The sequence below is a fragment of the Plectropomus leopardus genome, chromosome 3, assembly GCF_026936395.1.
Source record: "Plectropomus leopardus strain MGB_pleo_1.0 chromosome 3, ASM2693639v1, whole genome shotgun sequence".
Classification (NCBI taxonomy): domain Eukaryota; kingdom Metazoa; phylum Chordata; class Actinopteri; order Perciformes; family Serranidae; genus Plectropomus; species Plectropomus leopardus.
The window spans coordinates 36805588-36829628 of NC_142178.1; the positions used below are offsets into that span (position 1 = coordinate 36805588).

The 24041-nt window shown below is 39.4% G+C and overlaps 1 long non-coding RNA gene across 1 annotated transcript in view; it reads right to left on the bottom strand.

Annotated features, from left to right (window-relative positions):
• The window catches only part of LOC148190051 (uncharacterized), a 224433-nt gene extending 200782 nt beyond the window's left edge, over positions 1-23651 (bottom strand). Inside the window, exon 1 of the long non-coding RNA XR_015776157.1 lies at positions 23473-23651. This is a non-coding gene — a long non-coding RNA (uncharacterized LOC148190051). The remainder of the gene's footprint in view (positions 1-23472) is intronic.
• Between the last annotated feature and the right edge of the window lie 390 nt (positions 23652-24041).

Below are 24041 nucleotides of genomic sequence, written 5' to 3' on the forward strand. Positions count from 1 at the left end.
TTACAGCTGAATGTCTGAATGAAGGAGAAATAGGGTCTGCGACAAAGACGAGTGCTGCAGGGAGCACTTAAATTCATTCATACCAACTTACAGTTCATTGTGTTAGGTACACTTTACTGGTATTGTGTTGTACCTTCTTTGGCCTTCATAGCTGCATGAATTTATCCTGACAAGATTCAACTAAAATGCTTTTTTTTAAGTGCAAGAATATTGTATCTCGTGAAATAATTGCATTATGTGTCTTGACATATAGTCCAGACAAGATTTTGTTGTATTCGTTACATTACATTTGGTTAATTTCTATTTAAAAATGATGTTTTTATATAAATTATCTTTAATTTTTTATCATATCCAAGTGATGTTCCTTAGTTTATGTGAATATTTTGATTAATCAACAATTATCGGTTATTTATACATTCTAAATACATCTGTGGTTCAAAATTTGGTAGACACTTCCTATAACGGGATTATTGGACTGGGTCAAGGTATAAAATATAAATAGTATGTAAAGGTTAATTATGTAACATTGTGGAAGTTAGGTACATAAGTTGCGTTGCATTACATCAATACTGTTATGATCCAAAGTTTTGTTAGTTCATTTCCTGTTTTACTTTGAAAGTCAAGCTCCTCATGTGTCATGTCTTGTTTTCCTTCCTGCCTTTGTGTGTTTTCCCGCCTTTGTGATTGTCTGTCCCACCTTGATTAGTTCCACCTGTCCCCCGTTTACAGGCCTGCTTTCTCCGGCTGTGTCTTGTTCCTGTGATTAGCTCTCTGTGTATATATTCCCGTGTGTTTCCTTTTGTTCCTCATCAGTTTGTCTTTGATCATGGTGTCATTCCCTGCTATGTTTTCCCTGCACGTGTTGGTGTCCCATGTTCTTGGTTTTGCCTACCTGTTTTGGAGATGTTTTACCAGCTACACAAATCTCACCCTTAAAACCACCTGCCTGCCTGCTGCTCTTTTGGGGTCCAAATTTAAACAAAAACACAACAAAAAGAACACTGACTTTTAGCTGCAGTTTCTAAAATGACAACTGGCTCCAAAAGTGAATCTTCTTAGACCCCCATGTTAAAATTCCCAACTTTACAGCAGAAATAAACATGTTTACAGCCTTGTACAAAGAGGTTTTGGTCTCTGTAGCTAATTTCAACACTCAAAGCAACTGCATTGAGAGTGAACATTTTTATAACTCACCAGTTAACATTTCATAAAGACTTAAGGTTCTGCAAAACTAACCCTTAGGGACTGTTTGGTACATGTCATGTGTTTTTTATCCCTCTTATTCTAATCAGTGTCGCTGCTAATCATTGACATATGCCAGGCTATGGTCATTTAAAATGAAAAACTACTTAGCGTGTAGTATTTTGAGAAAAAATATCTTTTTTGTGTTGTTTTTTTTTTCTTTCATCTGGAAACATGGTGGTATCACAACAGAAACCTGGCATTTATTGGGTTACAATTATGAAAATGAATAAATATTGTTAGGACTGATGTTGGTCACAAAACTAACTCAATGAAAGTGGAAAACAATATAAATGCATAATATTTTACAAACAGGGAGCATTTAAGAGCGTTTAGCTCCATCTGAGATGACACAAGGTATGAACTGAATTTTTTTTGTGTCTAACTGTTACATACGTTTTTGTGTATTTCATTACCTTAAGGTGTCATTAGAGCAGAAATCAATGCATTGTTCCACTTTCTGTTTATTTAATTACCATTTAGCTCTTACGCTGGTCAATAAAGTTCTGCAAGGAAAAGTAAACTGCATTAGACCATCAGTCCAGGCTTGTTTTTAATTCGACTGGTACGCTACACTCCTATTGATGGTCTGTGCTGTTGATGTCAAACAGAGTGCTTCGTGGACTCTGTCAAAATTCTGACCCTTTATGATCCAAAAAGAAACATGGATTTGGTACATCTCTCCGTAGACTCTTGACTAGATTTTTCACTAAAGCTTCAACCCCAAACTTTCTCCTAAAAAAGTGCAAAGGTAGCGCTGTGGTCAGAAAAAGCAGAATTGACCAACATTAGATCTGTCACCTCTTTCATCCCTTTGGGTGCTGTCAGTATAAAGCAACACAGATCTGTAAGGGCCTGACAGGACTTTGGGGTAATGAAGTCTTAAAGTTTCAAGCTGCAACAGCGATGTGAAAGAACACTCTTTTATTTTGGCAACGTTGTCTCTTTTAGAAGTTTTACACTTTTACATTGCACCTCTCAGAGTGAGATCACTTCTTATTTAGACAGGGCTGTAATATCTTTAGATTTCCTGTTGATGAGTTTTCACCTTCTTTCATCGCGGTAAGAAACTGTTCGTGCTAAAAACCCAGTTTCTCTATTTATTCAAAGCAGTATTTTTAGCACATCAAATGCTAAAACTTTCTTAATTAGGGTATGCGCTGCATCCCCGCTGTTTTCCATCAATCGATAATAGAGAGCAGCAACACTGAAATTCACTTCTATGAAGAATTGCAGGTTATTTATTACTTTCAGATTGGGCGTGACATCAGGCGGCAACGTGAGCACATTCATGATAACTGCCAATGTGCCTGAGTTAGTCAACCGTGGTGATTATCTGGCTCTGCAGAGAATATAATCACGCAGGGCCCCAACCACTAAAAGGCAATCTCATTGCTAAGTCGATCTTTTGTCTGCTGAATTATAACGGCGAAGATGTTTCTGCAGCCGGGATGTATCGAAAAGCATGTTCAGACCCGCTGAGACACCTGCTGAGCTGAGGTGGAGTCATGTTCTGATCAGAGGCATGAATGGCTTTTGTAAACACTCATGACTGCTCTCCCACACACAGAAAGAGATTAAAAGACAGAAAAGGATAAGACAGATGCTGCAGATTTTGATATTTTTTGATGGCTTGGGGTTTGATGAGCTGAGTTTTAGGCTCTTTTCCCACCGTCATCAACTTCCCGCTTAGAAATTGGCCTACTGAGTCTCGTTAAGGTTACACACACACACACACACACACACAGAGTAAGTTATGATATACCAGGTTGGTTGTACCTGGGAGCTTTGAATGTACCATAACAAAGAAACAAAACCAAATGGGAAATCAGGGAGGATCTTTTCCAGCCAAGTCACCAGAAAAAAATGTTGGCATTGAACATTTCTGCAAACCATGAACACATTACATTTGTACGCTTTAGCATCAAGTGACATCGTTCTGATTAGATATAAATGAGACACCTAGGCAAGATGGCTGCCAAGCTGCAGAACACTGTTGTCAAGACCAACAGACAACAAAATTGTTTGTGTTTTAGAAAGACATCCGCAGAAGTTTTAGCTTTGATTGTGTCAGAAAACTGGATTGTTTTTAGAAAGACATAGAGAGTATTTCTAGCCATGATTGTGAAACCAAAACTGGGTGTTTTTTAAACAAGACATTGACGGAATTCTGAATCCTGATTTTGTCACCAAAACCAGGTTTTTTGTTTTTCTTTTTCTTTTTTTTTTGCAAGATTTTCAGCAGTCCTTGTGCCACCCCAACTGGTTGTTGGTTGGCATTTCCAGCCATGAATGTGTTACCAAATATGGATGTTTATTTGCAAGACATTTGTGGCATTTCCAGCTTTGATTGTGCAACTGCATTTCAAGCATTGATTGAGGCATCAAAACCAGGTGTTTTTCAGCGAGACATCAGCAGCATTTCCAGCAACTATTTTTCCAGTCATGATTGTGCCACCAAAACCCAATGTTTTTTTCCAATACATTAGTGGTATTTCCAATAGCAATATTTTGGTGGCATTTCCAGCCATGATCATGCCACCTAAACCAGATGTTCAAAAGCCAAAACGTAATGTTCTTGTAACTTTTGTGTGTGTGTGTGTGTGTGCATGTGTGTGTGCGCGCCCTAACATAACCACACCAATCACATCACTGCTGAAATGTCAAATGTAAAGTTTCCACACATCCACTTTATAACATGCAAGTGTTACGTATCCCTGGTTTGCAGAAATGTGCGATGCTAACATTTATTCTGGCGAATGGGGTGATCCCCTACTTACAGTACATAAAGGAAATAATTTGCTTATTCACACACATACTCCTTCCCGTGCACAGTCATACACACACGTAAACAGAGTCCCTGTCCTGGCTTTCTTCTCAAGCAAAAAGGCAGAGCAAAAACATTTCTCTATCCCTTCATGCTTTCATCCGGAGCTACTCGCCGATTAAATTAAACCACAGAGAGTGAAGGTGAGGTGTGAATTAAACAACGTCACCTGTCAAGGTCACTTTAACTCAACAGTTAACTGTATTCCACAGTGTGCATTTTCTTTTCTAAGAAAGATGGTTATGAATTCTCTCTCTGCTTTACTAAGACTTGTCATAGTACCTTTTGTTTGTGAGAGAGGGGGTGTGACTGCTTGCTATTTAAAGCTACCTCTGCTATGGCTGCTGTGTGTAGGGCTGAAAAAAAAAAAGAATCCCTCAGGGGAAAAAATCATCTTAGTTTATTTGAATTTTAAAATGTTTGAATCTCATTTACTTAATGTTTAATTCAGTTTCAGACAGACAGCATACACTTGTATTTTAGGAAATGTTGTGATTTTTACATTGTGGTAAAAGTTCAGGGAAGGCTTGCAGCCAAACGCAAGTGAAGAAATGGTCTTTCCAGTTTCATGTTAAGATAACTTGATTGTGCAGCCCATTCTCACTCCGAACTTATCAAATATGTCCACTCTGTCAGTGCTTCGGCATACAAACACGATTTCAAAAGATGCCCTCTGCATCCAACTGGAATGTGGCTGGACGGCATCAGATGAGGATGCACTTGGACAGAAACTCATCCATTGTTCTTGTACGCCAGCGGATGGTGCATCCACATGCAATGCGCACAGTCACCATCACTTGAGAACATGGGCGGACAGAACTTGTCGCATGCACATGTAACGCTGAAAGACAGCGTCAGGTAATAACACTGCTGGTAATAACATAATATAAGGAGCGCAAGTGTGCTAAGAGTGTGCAGTTGGGGAGATGGGTCCCACAAACAGCTGACTTTCATGCTGGAGTCTGTAGTTTGTTTCTCATGCAGATCTGTGTGTTTTTTCTACACCTTGCATGTGCCTCTTTTGCTTAAATGTTTGTGACTTTGTTGCCAAATCTTAACTATCATGGCAGTCTATGCTGTCCTCTCACTCCGAACATTAAGTCTGCTCTTGCTGCAGATATTCTTTAGATCTTCTTTTCAATGGATTTTTTTTCCTATGTGATTGTTGAACTGGCTGCAAAATGGCAACAGCAGAGTAAAGCCCTTTGCTTTTAGATTCTGACACCAAAACCTGACATTTACTGTTGAGGTTTTAGACAGGTCAGAGAAAAAATGCTTTCAAGCTCAGCTGTAGCTGCAATGGAAGTTAAACAATGAAACAGCAAACCTGAAAGAAATGAAAAAACACTAAACATTTTATTTTTGTGCATTTGGGAGGAGTGAGGTTTTATATTTTGGACAATTAAAAAAATGTTTAGTAATATTCTCTAGTGCGTTACCTTTGTAAAGGTTCCCTTCAATTGCACAGTCCAAAAAGTAAGCTAAACGTTTGAAGACCAATGTGTTGGATTTAGTACATAAAATATGCTTTAAAACAATAGATCAACACAGACAGATGGTAAGCAGCTTAATCAATCAACAACTTAACAAATTGTTTACCTAAATCATGCATTAGCAACAGAGGAATGATACAACAGCACATCAGACAGAAAGCTGCACACTGGTGGATTTTTAGCCACAGTACACACTGTGCTGTTTTGCACAGTTGGCAGTGACTCAGCTGAGAAATGAGCTCTAACAAGTTGCCCTGAACTCTCTTGATAAACTGCATCCAACAACCAGGGGTGTCGTGTAATATATTCAGCAATGTCCTTTCTACCTATTTGTCTCAAGCTCTAATCCTCTCAACAGAGGGAATGGTGAGTCCATTTAGCCTCCACTGAGCCCTGCAGCTCCACAACTAATTTTCAATAAGTTTTGATTTTGACAAGGATTGCTTTGCAGTTCAAGTGAGTTTCCAAATTCAGCCTTTGTTTGCCAACTTGTCTGCTCACTGCTACACTATCTCATTGTTAAACAGCTCATGGTTAAGCCTGTCAGATGTATTGATTTTTCACTAGATTTTGTACGTTAACTGGCGCGTATTTCTGCCTGTAAATTGTATTATTATTTGAAGGTCTTACATTAAATCTGAACAAAATGTGTCTTCATAGATTACTGCCTTTCAACAATCAATTAATACAGCTCTTTGGCTATAGTTACCCTTTTTGCACTTTTTGTTTTGACTATAGTGTGCAACAAACACACTCTTGTTTTGTATTATCAGTATTAGTATCAGTATTAAAGACACTATATACTCATGAGGGCATACAATATTAATTGAGAAGACTTGATATTCTGTAGGCTTGGTCTGGCAAAAGCCTTACATATCTAACCTGATATTTTCACTAGAATGATGCTGACTTTAACCCGAATCCAAGTCTTAAAGGGACAACTCATCTTAAAGTCATGTATATACATATATACATGCTATGTATAGATTTAGATTGTTTTGGTGTGAGTTGCAGAGTGTTGGAGATATCAGCTGCAGAGATATCTGCCTTCTCTCAATATAATAGAACCAGATGGCACTCAGCTTATGGAGCTGAAGGCGCCAAAAAGTTCATTTAAACTCACTTGGCACCATTAAGCTAGCTGACATTACAGCTTAGCCAAGGATGATGATATTAAAGTTTACATATTGCCCTGAAATACTCCAAGCCTGTTTTTATGAGTAGATGCACACTTCCTTCTGCAGGGTGAAGCTTTTGGGTGTAGTTTGGCAGAAAGAAAATAGTTCCTACATGAAATGGCTCACAGCAAGGTTTGTGGATTATCTTGAGTAGCCAGGCCATGATTCCTGGAGAGTCTTTGCTTTGGAGGTTTTCAGATGTAGTTTTTCAGAGTTTTGAGCACCATAAACTGAGTGCCATCTAGTTCCATTATATTGTAGAGAAAGTAGACATAACAACTTACATCAGAACAATCTAAACTGATAAACAGCACTACAGGAAAGAGGAAAAACATGTTTGTTTCATTGTCGTTTTTTTATTTTTTTTTATTTTCAGGGTGAATGGTCCCTTTTTTCTTAATCATCATTAATGTCATAGAGACTAAACTATTGTCCCCAGATTGGTGATGAGTCTTTGTGACTAGCTTAATGTCCCAGTTAAGGAGGTTAGAACAATTTACAAATATGGGTTATCTTTTTATGTCTTTGAATTACTTTAACAATACTCAAATTACACAGTGCCAATTTCACCACAGCACATACTAAATCAACATCAAGACAATGCAGACACATCTCAGAGTAGATACTTTCAAAATATTGACAGTGATGATGAGACTGAGGACTGGTAGGACTTTCATCTGTAAAACAACACAGGATCCACTCTAAGTTGGGGAACACAGGTTCTTTAAGGCCACAGCCACCAGTGGTGCAGCATGTGCATATCCATAATCACACCCAGTGTGTTCAGATGATGCAAGACATCAACACCCTAAATAATTTGGATAGAATATACCACAACAAGTTCAGTGACTTGCTAGAAAATGTCCAATTCCAGCTTACATGGTTCTTAGATTTGATGAAATGAAAAATTAATGATCCCTGCTGGGAAATTGGGCCACTGCTGCAGAAAAAAATCCAATGCAGACAGGGACACATTAAATTGAGATCATGGTAGGTAACACAATGACAAATGCTCTACAATACAATGAAATTAAGATGCACAACCCCTATAGGCCTCTGTCTTGTTTCTCATTACACAAAAGACTTCTCACCTGCTTCCCATCTCAAGTCAAATGCCTGCGGTAGTCATGATCCATTTATTACCAGACACATAAATAGCTTCAAATGTGGACACGTCGCTCAGTACGGTAGATATGGGAACGATAACACGCTCCTTTTGATTTTTGAAGTGTTCGACAGGTAATTAGTTACAATCTTTTCCAGGTCTCCCTGCAGGCTTAATAGTATCTGTCTGTATTAGAGTGAGGAGCAGCAAAGGAAATGGTTCCCCAGTTATCTTCACACAGAGCTGAACAGTAGTAGACACTTCATTTGCAAGATAAGGTTAGCCTTCCATAGCCGGACCTTTCTGCTCACTTCGTTTTAGCACTGTGACAGCAAAGAAGAAAAACTGATTGAAATGGGAACGAAGTTTAAAAAAAAAAGTCAAGACAAAACGTAGTCTTGTCACTTATAAGTACTTGCATGTACCGTGGTTATTGTCTTTTGTGGCTGTCCGACTGGAACACCTTTTAACCTAATTAGCACAAATGAAATGATTGGTCAAAACATAAAGACAAAATAGAGGGTGATATAAAAAGAAATGGTGTGGAAACTAAGACTTCATCATCCACCAGATGTAGAGTGAAAGTGGAAATTGGTGTTTTCCTGTGAATCATCCAATCACTGTAAACTAAGATCAGACAGTTCAAATAAAGGCCAATCATGTTTCACTCCTCACCAGCTCTTGTGTGGAAAATGGGAATCGTTCCTCTCTTTAAAACATTCACTAAGCCAGACGAAGATCAGATAAATAAAGTACGCCTCGTGTTCTTCAGCTATTCAAAATGTAATTACCCAGTACTGTATCTGCTCAGGTCTGCCTGCAGGCGAGTATCTGTCTGAATGAGAGGAATAAATAGCAAATGAAATGTAGTTGTTCACAAAACACAGAACAAGCTTTCAGTAAAGCTTTAAGTTTGTAGACATAGGGATTTTAGAATTTCTTTTTTAGCATATATACTCTATTTATACGCTCATCAAAAATTTAAATGCCCCACTTTTGTATTTGCTCCCATTTTCATAGCAATGACTTAAAGATCAAAGGCTCTGTTTTACTAGAGTTATCTTTAAAAAAAAATTGTCACAAATTTGTTAAAATCCATGTCAGTGAGCACTTCTCCTTTTCGGGTATGGCATTTCAAGATGCCTCTTAAACAGCTTTAAATTGTCTTTAAATTGTGACATTTATTAGAATTTCACAAGTCTAGGGCTACAGGAATGCATTTTTTGTTCAGTATCTGGTAATTGATATCTCCAACACTTGTCAACTCATGCTAAAATAATCTAGATTAATAAATAGCACTACAGGCACAATTTTCTTTCTTTTTTTTTTTTTTTTGATTTAGGGTGAATCCGTCCTTTTAAAATGAAAATGAATAATTTATCTGTTGAAACTACACTGTTGTACTCAGATGGATGACGAGTCCCTACTATGTCAGTGTGTGAAGAGTTTAATGTCCCCATGAGGTGGTTAGTTCAACTTTCTTTGTTTTTTCACCACCAAAACAATACCGTGTATTGCACATGCCTAAAAATTCCATTCATGAAGTCTAGGGCTACAGAAATAATTTTTTTTGGTTACATATACCCCAAGGAACCAGTGAGTATCTACTGTGACCACCATGTGCCTCCTCTAGTTTGACAACACTTCTTCAAATAGCATTGATTGGGTTGTCGATTGTGGCCTGTGGAGTGTTGGCCCAGTCATCTTCAATGACTTTGCGAAGCAGAAATTGGAACATGCTGTTGTACGTGCCAATCCAGAGCATCCCAAACATGCTCACTGGGTGACATGTTTGTTGTGTTTGCAGTACTGGGATGTTTTTAGCTCCCAGGAGTTGCATACGGATCACAGCATCTTGCGGCCGTGTATTCTGACAATAAGTATAAGGATAATATCAGAGTCTTCAAACTGCTGTCAATTAAATGCACTTGTGAACAATATCCGTAGCTTATGAAATAACCCCACCACCACTATGGGGCATTCTGTTCACAACGTTGCCATTAGCAAATCTCTGCCATTTCCTGTTAAAATCCTAAGTGGGATTTATCTGTGAAGAGAACACTTTTCGCAAGTGCCAGACATAATTGAAGTTGAGTAGTTTCCCTCTTAAGTTGGTTACCATGACGAACTACTGTCATGTCAAGACCCTGGAGGATAAGCATGGGATTGAGCTTCCCTGAGGTGGTTTCTGACAGTTTGTGCAGAGATTCTTTGGTTGTTCCACCAGTTGGTTCATCAGCTGTTCGTAGAGGTCCTGGGCTGGTGTGGCTACAAGTGGTTTGCGGTTGTGAGGCCACTTAGATGTCGTGCCAAATTAACAATAACAACATTTGAAAAAGACTTTCGGCAGTGATATAAACATTCATTTCATAAACAAAAACTCGAGTGGACATTCTTGCAGTCAGCATGTTAATGACATGCTCCCTAAAAACTTGTAAACTTGCGTAATCTGTGACATTGTGTTGTTTCATCAAACTGCACATTTTAGAGTATCCTTTTATTGCGCCCATCCCAAGGCACAACTGTGTAGTAATGATGCTGTTTAATCAGCATCTTGATATGCCACACCTGTCAGGTGGGTGGATTATCTTCGAGAAGCGCTCACTAAAAGAGATTTTAAAAGATTTAACAGTTGGGAGAAATAAGTCTTTTGTGTGCATAAAAAAAGTCTAAGACCTTCAACTCAAAGCTGTGAAAAATGGGAGCAAAAATAGAAGTTTTGCATTTAAAGTTTTGTTCAGTTTATATTAAGACTTGCATTCCAAAAGCATATATAAATTGAGGAAAATAACAACCATCGGGCAAACAATTGAATGAACAAGAGGAAAGCTAATCATTATGCATCATTTGAAAGGGACAACTTGAATTATTGATTGAGCAAATTGTACTCTTGTGTGTATACAGACTGGATTTCTTGAACTTTCAAAATATTGTTTTTTTTTTAAGTAAGTGGAAACAGTAAACAGAAAATACAACATGTGCGTCTGAGATAACAAACCCTGAGGGGTTTCTAAAAACACCTCACTCCAAAAGAGAAAAATAAAATCTATATGACCAAGAAAGACATAAGTGAATAAAGTCAGTAAAAACAATATAACGAGAGAAGTTAATGGCACAACAGCAAAATGCACATTAGGAGTGGTAATAAGACGAGCTGAAACAGACCTGATTTGATCATAGTAGGAGCTAGAAACTCAGTGTAAATGAGCCTTAAGGAAAAAATAGCAGAAAAGTTAAGGGTGAAAGGTCATCTAACTCTGCCTTTTCCTGCAAGATGCAGCAATCCTAGTGAAAGTTACAAATAGCAGTAGGTAGGTAACAAGTCTTCCCTTTTAAAATGTTACTTAGAAATGAATGATGCCTGATTGTGGCATTGTTTTCTTCATCTGAGTGAATTGAGCTCACATTTAGTTTTTTGTTTTCTCTGCATCTTTTTCAGCCTTTTTCCCTGTCCAGAATTATGGAGGTTTGTTGGTAATAATAAATTAGAGTTTTGAAATTATTTTGGGTGCAGGTGGCTTATCACACTGCATGGCATAGAGAACCATTTGCATAAAGAAAAAGCTCAGAGGAATAACATTTCAAAGCAGAGTTTTTATGTTGTGTTAAAATGACTGTGTGCATCGTATGCAGTGGATATTAAGTCGGTAAATTTGATTAAAATACAGACTTTGCTTAACCTGAGAAACTGTGCTGCACAAAAACAGCAATTTGGAGGTGCTGTGTTTCTTTTTCTTTTTTCAATACAAAGAAGGTTTATTAACATGACCATTATTTCTGTTTTAGAGGAGTTACTCCAAGCAGAATTGGCACCACTTTTTTTTTTTATTTTTATGCCAACCATTAGATAATCTCTGCACGTCACTGTTTTAAAGCATTACAAATCATTGGTCAACTAGAAGTATTGCTAGTGACTGTATTATTTATCTCCACCCATTTATCCACAGGACTGTAGGAGTAAAAGGGCATGCTTTTTTGTGCAGTAACTTCAGTGAAAAGAGACTAGAGAGATGTGAGAAACACGACAAAGTATCAAAGGTGAAGCAGCTCTCACGAGGATACTAGAGCAGATTTTAAATTGCTGGTGAGGCTCTGTGAAAGCATCACATTTGCTGCATTGTGACAGCTAGAGCCACTCTGCAGAACATCATCAGTCCTGTGTCTGAGACATCCGATAAACACCGGCCTCAGTCTGTGGTGCACACTAATGCACTACTTTAACTTGAATTTTTTAAGATCTCAGGTGTGAAAAAGCACACTTTAAAGCAAGCTGTGGCACTGCAGATGCACTGAAAGTTGTCCTCTACATATTTAAACATCCAAGCTGCTGCCCCGCTGAGTTTAAGCGAACACAGGAATAAAGGTGGAGGAATACGGGGATAAAATGAAAAAGTAATGTGATCTTCTGTGTTTGGTCGACAGTGATTTATGCAGCTTTCCAGCTGAGCTTTTGGAGTTTTTCTGACATGCGCAGTTCTGAGTGAGAGTTTAGGGACACGTTGGGCAAAACATTCCTCTAAAGAAATGTTCTGCTTTGTGCTTTGTAACTTTTGTTGAAGTCTCACTTTCTGTCGCTTGCTTTGTTGTACTACTGATGCACTTTGGCTGCAGCTTCAGAAAAGATTGTTTGGGGAAAATCCGGTTTTGCTCTCTTATCAGGTTAAAGGAATTACAAGAGCTTATCTCCTAACTAGCTGCTTGAGAGACACAACATTTCTGTGAAGATACTCTCTCAGACATGTAGGATGAGCAGGACATAGAGTAGGTTCTTGTGTATGAATTCAGTTTCGTTAAAGCACTAGTATGTATAAAATCATGAGCAAACAAACTTATTCTGCTGCTCTACTGCTCTGCTGTGTTTTAGAAAAAACAGAAAATCAGAGAGAATCCACAGAAAGAAAGGAAAATGGGCTGTGTTATGATTCATAGCCCTCCAGATGAGCTTGGAAGATTTGGGGTTACGAACTTTATGCAAAGAGAATTAAAGCATTTTACTAAGCAAAACAGAAATGTTGCACTTCAAAGCATTATCCTATTTTTCACTGCGCTCTTGATGTGCTCCTTTGACTTTGTCCCCAAGAGGAATTATCAATAGGAATTCAGTTTTGCAGTCTTTATAGCCCTCAGAAGTCACCAGGAAATGTCTGAGACACAGATGCTTAGTGTTGCAAAATTGTTTAATACTGAAGAACGTATAAATGCAGGACAGATGCAGGGCTTTCAGGGTTCCTAAAAAGGCTGATTTCTTTGTATGTTTTAAAATCCAGAACAAAGTGAGGACAAGGCATGTCAAAGAAGTCTTTTGGATGCAAAGACTGCATCAGCAGCACTTTCTTTAGGCCAGAGTCCTTTCTTTAAGATCTAAATACAGGTCCTTTCATTTTATAACTCTACTATATCTGCATTTTCATCTATTTTTTCACTTAAACGTTTTTCTTCTTTTTTTTCGGCCAACACTCCAGGCAACATGACAAAAAAATTACAGTGTTTCAGGCATCAAAATATATTATATAAAACACTATTGCTGGAAAAAGAGTGAACAGAGAGAATGTGTGTTCATGTGTATGCCTAAGAAAAAGTCCTGAAGCCAAACAACAACTTCATTCAACACATCATCAACTCTCGATGGATTCAGCTGCCATCGCTATAAAAAGTTTTACCCTGTGAGAAACTCACAGCGGAAACTTCAAATCTTTCTCGAGGCGATACCCTACGACACACATCGAATCAAGAACATTAAAGAATTCTTGTCCATCTACACCCAGAGCTGCAACAGTGTCCTGCTTTCATTTGTGCATTTTCAGTATTCAGATTAAAAGGTTTGGATCATCTCTTAATCTATATGCACTTATTCTTATTATGAAATAACAGTCCACAAAATGCTTTGGTTTAAAGCTCGATTTCTCTTTACTGCAGCCTTTGGGGACAGACACCCTCAATTTGCTCTCACCACCTTATCATGAATGCATGTACAGACTAAATTTAAAAAATATGTATTTCTTTTTAACTTTGAAGAATCAAAGAATCAATTGGTTGTTTCATGACTTTAAAATATTTTTTTCTCCACATTTTATCTTGATATTGATCCAAAGGGTTTGAGGTTCAAAGAGAGCCCAGTAGCATTTACATTTTCCAAATATAATCTTAACTCAGGGTCCATTTGCTAACTTTTTCCAGTTTTTTAACCACTTAAACACCAAGTGCTTCATGTCTACATGACTTTCCATGTCTTAACCATGAGCTCACAAGCCCATTTAAATCAGAAACCGCCTTGAAGAATGTGCCGCAGTGCTTTAATGTATCCTCAAACAGGTTACGTACCTAACGAATTAGCACCAAACAAACGCAGCTGTAATGTAAATTTGGTTTAGGGAAGTTAAGTTATGCAGGTTATGTTTAGGAAAAGAAACATAGTGAAATCGTACCTTAAAATAACTCAAAGTTCACGCAGTCCGAAACACTGGTCTTCTAGGGGAGAGGTCTATGTTCCATCCATCACCCCAACGTACATCCTTATGCAGACTTAAATTTTTTATACTACTTAATTTTGAACATAAATGAGCAGGCTGGTCATGTGAGTGCAGCTGCATTTCGATAAAAACATCAGTAAACACTTCATTACGTCAACTTAAGGCTTTAGAAAAATTGAAGGCGGCTTGTGACCAAAGTACTGCAAAATTATGGCAGAGCATTAAGTTTAATCACATCAGAGTACATGATTTCATGCAATTAATTGGTTTCATATAAAGTTTCAAAATTCAAATATTTATATTTCTTTTTCATTTCTCTCAGAAACTGCCTTGAGCACAAAATTAAACAAATTTTTAAAAAAAAGTTATGAAGACTTTCCAGTTTAGTTATGCTTTGTTTTTTATGCGATAAATATTTGCTCATCCTTATGAACCTTTTCAGCAACACCTTCAGGCATAATTATTTCACAATATATATTTATATATGGCATTTAATGGTGGCTTAGTGGAACTAGTGATAAATATTGAGGAAAAAGAGTGATTTTCTCAACAAGCCCTTTCAGGATTTCGCACTTTGGGGATCCAAACTGATAAGTTCGATTCTTATTGCCACTTTTGTAACCTCTAACATTTCTACTGACCAACACCCTGACTGTAAGTGAGCTGTACAGATGTGTCCCGTACAGACAAATGATGTTCAACCTTTGCTAGTTCCAGTATTAAAAGATATTACTGAGACAACCATTGCTTATTGTTAATATTCTCTATTATTGTTGTATATCTGCAGAAAGGCAAGAAGCAGTTTCTGAATACCAGCACCACACTCTAACAATTCTGCAAGGCTGAAACTCTTTCTCTCCTTCCCTAAGGCCATCCCTCTTCTTCACTTCACTATCTCCCCTCTTCTCCTCTTTGCATTCATCTAAAAAAGCAGCCAAATGGTGTTTTTCTTCACTAACTTATCGCCACCAGCCACAGTCTGGCATTTCACAATGGGAGGAAAAAAAACATTTGGGACGGCGATAAGATTTGTCCTCCCTGTTGCTGGCATTATTGTTGCAGACAAACAGCAGAGTTAACATTGGAAAGCATCTGTCTCCTCCACCGCCCTCCATCTTTCTCCCCATCCCTCTCATATTTGTGTTGAGAGAAACAGAGCAGAGGAATGAAAACGAGGAAGGCAGAACACATAGACTACCACACACACAGATAGAGGCACATGGAGCAAACCTGTCACTTAAAGATTGGCTTTATACACACACACACACACACAAACACACACACACACACACACGAAGAGGGCCAGGAAAGCGAAAAATGGCAAAGAAAAATAATAAACACATATATATAACTTAACTTTATTATCAATCTTTTCCAGCCATCATCTTTTCCACCTCTCAATCAATTTTCTATTTCCACATATTCCTCTCCAAGGTCACGGCGTTGCTGGAGCCGATCCCAGCATGCACTTGATGAAAGGCAGGTAAACAGCTTAGACAGGCTACTCGTCCATTACAAGGACTTTTTCATTTATAGTAAATGTATAATAATAAAGCTGGTGAAGTTGTTTTCTTTGTGTAAAATAACCGCTTGAAGAGTCATTTTACTGCTATTATATGTAGGATGTCTCGTCATTCAGATAGTTTTGATTTTCTTTGCACAGTTTTGAGATCTCTGGTGCCACCATTATGTTTGGTTCATGCGCTTATATTGACGAAAAGTAAAAAGTGCAAACATCACATCCATCATGCTGTGATTTTGGAAATCACGCAGCGATGAAATGTCCAGCACATCTATTGAATCTGTTGAGAGAGTGTGTCCTTGCACCTTGCAAATAATCAATAAATACTAAAGGCAAAGCGCGCAGCACCAAGTGAAGAAGTCAAACCATGCAGATGATTCAGCATTCATGATGTCACACTCGATACGTGACTGCTTTGCGCCTCTTTGTACTGTAACTGCAGATCTTATGACATGTCAACACGGATCAGACGATCCTTTACCACCAAAGTCCCAAAGCTGCCTGCAGATCTGACCTTTGCGAAACAGGAAAACGTGTCACAGCTATTGAATTTAACAGTGAAAATACTGGATGATGTTTGACTTGTGGACCAACAGATAGAGCGGACATGGTTGTCATTTCAGACTGATTTTGCTACTATTGGAAGAAAAACGTTCCTTCTCTTGAAGCAATCTGAATGGATACTCAACCAGATGCGCACCTGAAACTCATTGCAAGGTTGCACCTTTTCCCCACCGGGATGTACCCTCTTGATGTTTTTAGAGAGAAATGTCATTGCCTGAATCCAAATCTATTTTGGTCCTGGTCAGAGATTGCAGCTTGTTGGAGGTGTTGAGAGAAATCAATATTGATTTGTCCTTCGGCTTTTCTCCTGGTTAGTAATGGCAGCCTGCTGAGGGCGACTCATCTGTGCTTGTGCTCATGTGGGTCACTGAGATGTTTGTTGCTTTTCTGATATGGTGGCTTACGAGTTCTGAGGTTGTTGTTCAAAACATCTGCAAATCACATTACCAAGCCACTAAGCCACTGACCTTTAAAAAAAAACTTTTAATTGTTTTTCTGTGAGACAACATTTTTCAAATCCCTATCTTGAACGTCACTACTTCTGTGGTTTACAAGCCGTTACTGTGAACACTACATTTAGAGGTCTAAAGCTCCCATACTGTCAATCAGGACTATGGATGTGATGCAGGTCAGCAGTGCGAACATTACCCGAGAGAAGGTGTTCATTATTCTTCCCTCTGGACATTTCTGCATCTGTCTCCATCTGTCCTCCTCCGCCTTATTTTATTCTTTCTTCAGGGAATCCTCCTGTCCCCCAAAACATTCTTAAAATTCATAAAATAAATGACCAATAAATTACCTTCGTGGGGTTTAAAATGTGAAAAATGCATTTTATGGTAATGTACAATAAAAGTCTTCCAGCCGTTTGCTGGTGGAGAGCAACAGCCGAAAAGTGTTCAGCTTGGATTAACAGTAGCTAAACACAGCAGCCACTTTCATTACACCCCTGATATCGGGAAAATGAGGCTGTTATCTGCAAGGACAGAGATGTAGAAAAGGAACAAAACTTATGCAGGAGCAAATATTACAAATCATAACCAAGTTTTTTGTGATGCTGCATTCTGTCTGTGCAGTGTCAGTATGACTGCTCATGTTGCATAACTCTTTGCTGTTAAATACAGAAGTCATCATGGTTTAATATCAAAAGTTTGCACTATGACTCCTGCTGAAGCAGTTAAAATGTTTAAATTCACAGTGTGCCATAGGGCTGGGGGATATGGGCTGAAAATTATATTGCAATATTTTCCGGCTATATCTCGATTCACTGTAAACCTCTCAGTATTTTTAAATCTCCTCAAAAGCACTTTATTAATGCTAAAACTGGGAGACAGAATCAAACATGTCAATTGCAGTTTCTTTCTTTCTTTTTATTAATAAAATTATTGATTTATTCATTTTTACCAAATTATTTCATTGATGTGGAAATATTGTGGAATGACTATTGGTACTTTGAAAGAAATATTGAAAAAATGACATTTTTGATCAATAATCGTTAGTAACGTAGATATAATGACAAAGTGGGTAAAGGCAATGAGAAAAGTATGTCACTCTACTTTAATGCAACCTTTAAAATCAGGAATGAATGAACATTTGAATTATGTTGATACTTTATACTGCCATTGTGTTTTTCAATGTCAAGTCAAGTCAATTTTATTTTTAAAGCCCATTATCACAAAACACAGTTTGCCTCAGAGGGCTTTACAGCATACTACGACATCCCTCTGTCCTTAGATCCTCACATCGCTTGAGGAAAACCTCCCCAAAAAAACCCTGTAACAGGGAAAACAATGGAAGAAACCGGAAGAGCAGCTGAGGAGGGATGGGCAGACGTGCAATAGATGTCGTAAATAACAATAATGACAAAAAAGAAAGAGAAAGAGAGAGGGGAGGAGAGAGGGAGAGTAGGGGTAGATGCACAGCAAAAACAGTAACAATAGCATGTCATATAACAATCATGACAGGTGTAAAATTACTAAATGCACTCTATGATAGCATGTGATGTTGATAAGAGTCCCATATATATAGCGTATATTGATAGTGGAGGCATGACGCATAATAATGGCAGTAGAAGGTCGCGTCAAGCAGGATCACAGCATCGGTGCAACCAGGACCCACAACATTCATTTAGCCTACTGCTGGAGCTACGGTTTCTTTTGAGGACTTAACGTGTGGAAGAAATCTTTACCTTACATTTTATGGTGCCACTGTTGTCTGGTGATTGATGGGTCTATTTACCTGAAAATATGAATCATTTTGGTTTGTTACCTTGGAATGAGCAGTTGTCTACAAAGGGATCTCAACAACAGAGTGTGCCATGTTTCTACAGCAGCCTAGAATAAACAAACCAAGCATTGGCTGTAAACAGGACATTTTCACATTTTTGCATTTTCACATGTTCACTGCAGTGGGAAGCCCCTCTGCGACAACAGCACTGGAAAATCAGTGGGTCTGAAACTTTATTTTATTCTGTGTTTTTATGTTTTGGTCACCTGGTTCATTTGTTTTGGAGAAGAAGAGACCCCCGTGGTCAATTCAGCTCCCGGTAAAAACCTCCTCAACAATGAACACTGAAGGAATTCAAACCAAGAGAAGTTTTAGCTGGTTACAATCTGCAATCTCCACTGCTAGATACCACTAAATTCCCCTAAATCTTACACACTGGACCTTTAAATTACAAATATAAACACAAAAATATAAAAAATGGATACTGTAATGTTATTAATTAGATAAGATATGCGAAGTGGAGACAGAAATGGCAATTTAAAGTCAGTGTCAGTGCCCCACTTGGCTACCTCAGTTAAAAGTCTGGATCTGCCCCTGCACACCTCAATTCATCTTTTTAATTTAATAATACTGACTGATATTGGAAACCTTAACAACACACCATTGATTAAACTATTCATGGGTGTCCTCATCGACTGCACAGTTTTACGATTGATTTTAGGCAAACACAGCCCTACGATTTAAAAAAAAAAAAGTCTCACCCGCTTTATTCCTTTAACTACACAATATTGGTCTTTATGTCTGTAAAAATTAATTTCCCCTATGTCCTTCTTCTTTAACCGCCATTTAAATAAGCGCTGAATTTTGCCTTTGTGAGACCTGCAGATAGCGTTCAGTGTTGCCTTCCCTATTTTCTCCGTTCATTCTTTACTTTCTCTTCTCATCCTTCCTCTTCCTCTCTGTCCGCCCTCTCATCTTCTGCTTTCTTTTTAATGTTTGCTCTCTCTGATCGGCCCTTCTCACATTTTCATTGGACTGGGCGTGGCCCTCAGGGACCCTAAATCCATTCCACAGCTCACACTATCCTCAGCACTGCTTTGCTTCACAGTTCAGATGAGAGACATTACAGGAGCAGCACACACTGTAGACGCTCACCTGGTTTATACTGACTCTTTATACATACAGACTTTGTGTTCATATTAATTGATACTCTTTTGAGGCTTGTTTCTTACGATTTCTTAAAATAAATGATGTATTGGAAATACATGTCTTGGGAACAGACCGTGTTGTGCAATTTCATTCAAACATCCAGTTCTTTATTCATACACAGACAAAGGATCCATCTGTCGGGACACACTCACATACCGTATGAGTGCAGACCGACCTAAAACCATGGTAACAAAACATTAATCCTGTGTTGCATACAGTTGCATTTTATGTGTGTGTGTGTGTGTGTGTGTGTGTGTGTGTGAGAGAGAGAGAGAGAGAGAGAGCAAGCATCTCCATCTGTGTCCGACTCCAGCCCAATGCCAGTTTACCTGTTGCCCCCACAGCAGATTTATGAGTGAGATCTCAGGACTGCGGGCATTAATAGACCGCTGTTTGCTGATACTGTGTGATATTTCAAAGCCAGAGAGAGGAGGAAAGGAGGTGCACTTTGGAAAAAAAAACATTAAATATGCACAAGTTTGGATCTTTTTAGAGTCTTTTCGTGATGTAATTTAGCCTAAAAAATGATGATGATGATGAAGGCAGTCAAAGCCGTCATGCACGTCTTAACTTGACTACTTAATGTGCACGCACACTGACTCAATAATGTAAATGATGATTGGGTGAAGTGATTGAAGGTAAAGGGGTGTAGATTTTGATGTAAAAAGAGTCTTGCTGTTGGTAATAATGATGGAGTGAAGGATGGTGATGTTGAGGGTTGAGCTGCAATGAGAAGACTGATAAACAACTATGTTTTGATTATCCATAAATGGTGTAGTTTTTCATGTTTTCTTGTATTGACCAAACAATTTATCACTTTATCAAAATAAATGATCATGAAAGTAAATGTTTACATTGTACATTTATGCAACTAGCAGTTACATTTGTATGTTTCGTGTATATCATATCAACATTTCCAAAGAAAAATATTATATGAGCTGATTTTGTCTTTGGGAGATGGAGGGGATAGGTGATCGCGAAACACCTGCCAAGCTGCAGACCACCATCTGAGACCAACATACAACAAAATGGATATTTTTAGTCATTGCTGTGTTTCCAACTGCTTCTCAGTCTCTGAATGTGGGTGATTTTTAGGAACTTGTCACTACATTTCCTGCAACTTTTCAGCATCCAAATGTGGGTGTTTTCTTTAGGGACCTATCACTGTGTTCCCTGCAACTTTTCAGCCCACAGATGTGTTTTTTGGAAGGAATTCCTCGTTGTTTCCTTTTTTTTTAGCCCCGAAATGTGGGTGTTATTTAGCAACACATCACTTTTTTCCCCACTAGAGATAGTGTAATACAAGCCAGTTGTTTTTAACAAAGACATCACTGTCCTTCCTGCTGGGACAGTGGCATTACCAAGACACTGATGCATTTTCTGTTGGGTTTCTGCCACCAAACCAGGAATTTTAAGCCCAAACAGGATATTTTCTTAACCATTACCAAATGTACTTGTGCCTAAGCCTAACCACACGTTAACCACAGAGTTGTTATAACACAAAGAAATGGAAGTTCCTATGTAGCTGCTGCATAATAATATACAAATGTGTATCCGTGGCTTGAAGAAACAAACAATGCCAACAAATATTCCGAAGAATGGAAAGGGCAACGACAACGTGGTTCATAAAGATGATAATAAGAAGGAGAAGAAGGCTGAAGAACAGGGGTAATCATGATGATGAAGAAAGTAGGGGAGGAGAGGATAAATAAAGGGGTGATTTTGACATTGATAACACGGTGGCGAGGATGATAACGGTGGTTAAGACGGGAATAAAGATGAAGATTGTGATGATGGTGGAGGCAATAATTAGAGGGTAACAGTGTAAAGGACGGTGTGAGAAATGTAATAAAAACAGAAGCAAATAACAATGATGATGATAAAATTAGAAATGAAAAAGATGGTTATGATGATGATGATGATGATAAAATCTGTCTCTTTGACAAAGATGATGATGAAGAATCTCAGTGTTTTCACTCTGTCCTGTCCTAATATTTCATATGGAGCTCTGTGAAAACTTGGCGCTCCAGCCAGCAGCCCGCAGCGCTCCTTTGGCCTCCACTATCCCGGCACGGCACTGCACTGCATGGCCAAATGAGTCACGCACGCACGCACGCGCCACCATCACCAAAATGAGATGCACAAACGAATTTATCCACGTTGCGCAGCGACTGGGAGGCAGAGAGGAGATCTCCTCGGAATCAAAACAAATCACCGCTGGATGTCCATTGGCTCGCCTGTCACATCGCATCAGTCATGATTGCTTTCACGGCGGCAATCATCCCTCCTGACTTAACGTGTGTGTTTGGTCCGCCCGGTAACGACAGGGGAGGTCTGTAACGGGGTCGCCTCACTCAGTGAGGGTGTGTTCCCGGTGGCCAGATGGGTCGACAGTCCGAGATAATCCTGATCAGTCGGTGAGATGACAGCGAGGAAGAGCGAAAGGGGGACCCGGAGCTTTGTGCGTCAGTGCGCATTGGAGAGGCGATAAATCAAACGAGTGCCAGAAAGCGCTGGTGTAGGACGCCATCTCTCCCTCTCTCTCATCTAGCTCTTCTCACGCCCCTCTCAACCCCTTCTTTCTCATCATCCCTCCATCTCTGTCTCCGTCTTTTCTATCCTCTCACCGTCTCCAAGCGCGCACACCGCCGCTGCTACTATGCATTTTGGGATTGAAAGACACCAAAAATCCTCTCTCCTCCATCCTCACTTGTGCAAATTCTAACATTCATATGGAAATTATGGAAATTGATAACTCCAACACAAGCACTCATGTTCGCGCGCGCGTCTCCCCCCTCACACACACACACACACACTATCCCCCTCACTTCTGCCTGTCTCTCTTTCTGCAAACTACACACGCGGATAGTGATCATGCTACACACACAGGCACGCACGCACGCATGCAGAGATCGCCGCTGCGCACACAGACACACACACACACACACACACACACACACATACACACGAGCAGCAGCTGCCTCCTCCGTGTTTTGGCACCGTGCAACTCCAGCAACACATCTCCCCGCTCTGAACGCATCAGCCCGGGGGAACCAGCAGCTGCCCTGCACACCATAATATTACAAAACACACACTGGCAAGAAATATAATTACAAAACTGCCCTTTTTGAGCTATATTCTGAGGATGGATGACACCATTGGTCAATAAGTCACAACAATTTCCCCCTAATATTTCCATAATATTACAAAACACACACACTGGCAAGAAATATAATGACAAAACTGCCCTTTTCTTGGCTTTTTCCTGAGGATGGATGACACTACCAGCTAATAAGTCGCAACAATTTGCCCCGAATGTCTCCATCGTCCTCTGTCTTTTCTTAACGTTTTCTCCTCCTCGTCTTCTCTTCTCCGCTGCTTCTATCTCCAAAGTGTCTGAGGATTGGACCCTCCCCAAAAGCGATCCGGGACAAACCGTCCAAGCAGCTACAAGAAGAGGAGCAGGTGTATACTAACCAATAAGCACATTTGCGATCCACGGAGTCTCTCGGCATACATGTGTCTCCAGTGCGCACACCAATGAATCCCCATAAGTGCACAAGCCACCCCAAAAAAAGAACCGCTGAGACCATCTTTTTTTTTTTTTTTTTTTTTACGCGGCACGGCGACTTTTCTTACCTTGATCGGAGTCTCGGGTCTGGCAGGGAGGAAGAGGAAGGCAGCATGCAGCTTTACGGTCCGTTCTGCAGCGGCACAGACGGGGAAAGCGAGAGTATTATCCCTGGACAGCGGCGGATCAGGTCCGTGCGTTCCAGCAGAGAGAGAGAGGAGGAGGAGGAGGAGGAGGAGAGGGAGAGTGAGTACGCAAGAGGAGGGATGAGAGACAGAGGCGGGCTGATAGAAAAAAGAGAGAGAGGAGAGGGAGAGGAGGTGGCTCAGTCCGACAGAGGGGTGATGTTGAATCGGGGCAACAGCCGTTTTCATTTGAGTGACACAAACCTGCAGGATACACTGAAAGCGAAAATGAAAAAAAAAGGCTTTTGCATTTGTTTTTTCAACTTGATGTCAGCGATCAGCAGCCTGCTTTTAAAAATGTCAGGTGTGCATCATTAAAATGCCAAAGCGAGCCTCATATAAATATCACATATTCCCACCGGGACTTCACGCATCTGTGATATTCTCTGAAGAGTTTCTGGCGACCTTGTGTTAATTGTGCTATTTTTATCCACAAATTCATACGGCTATTC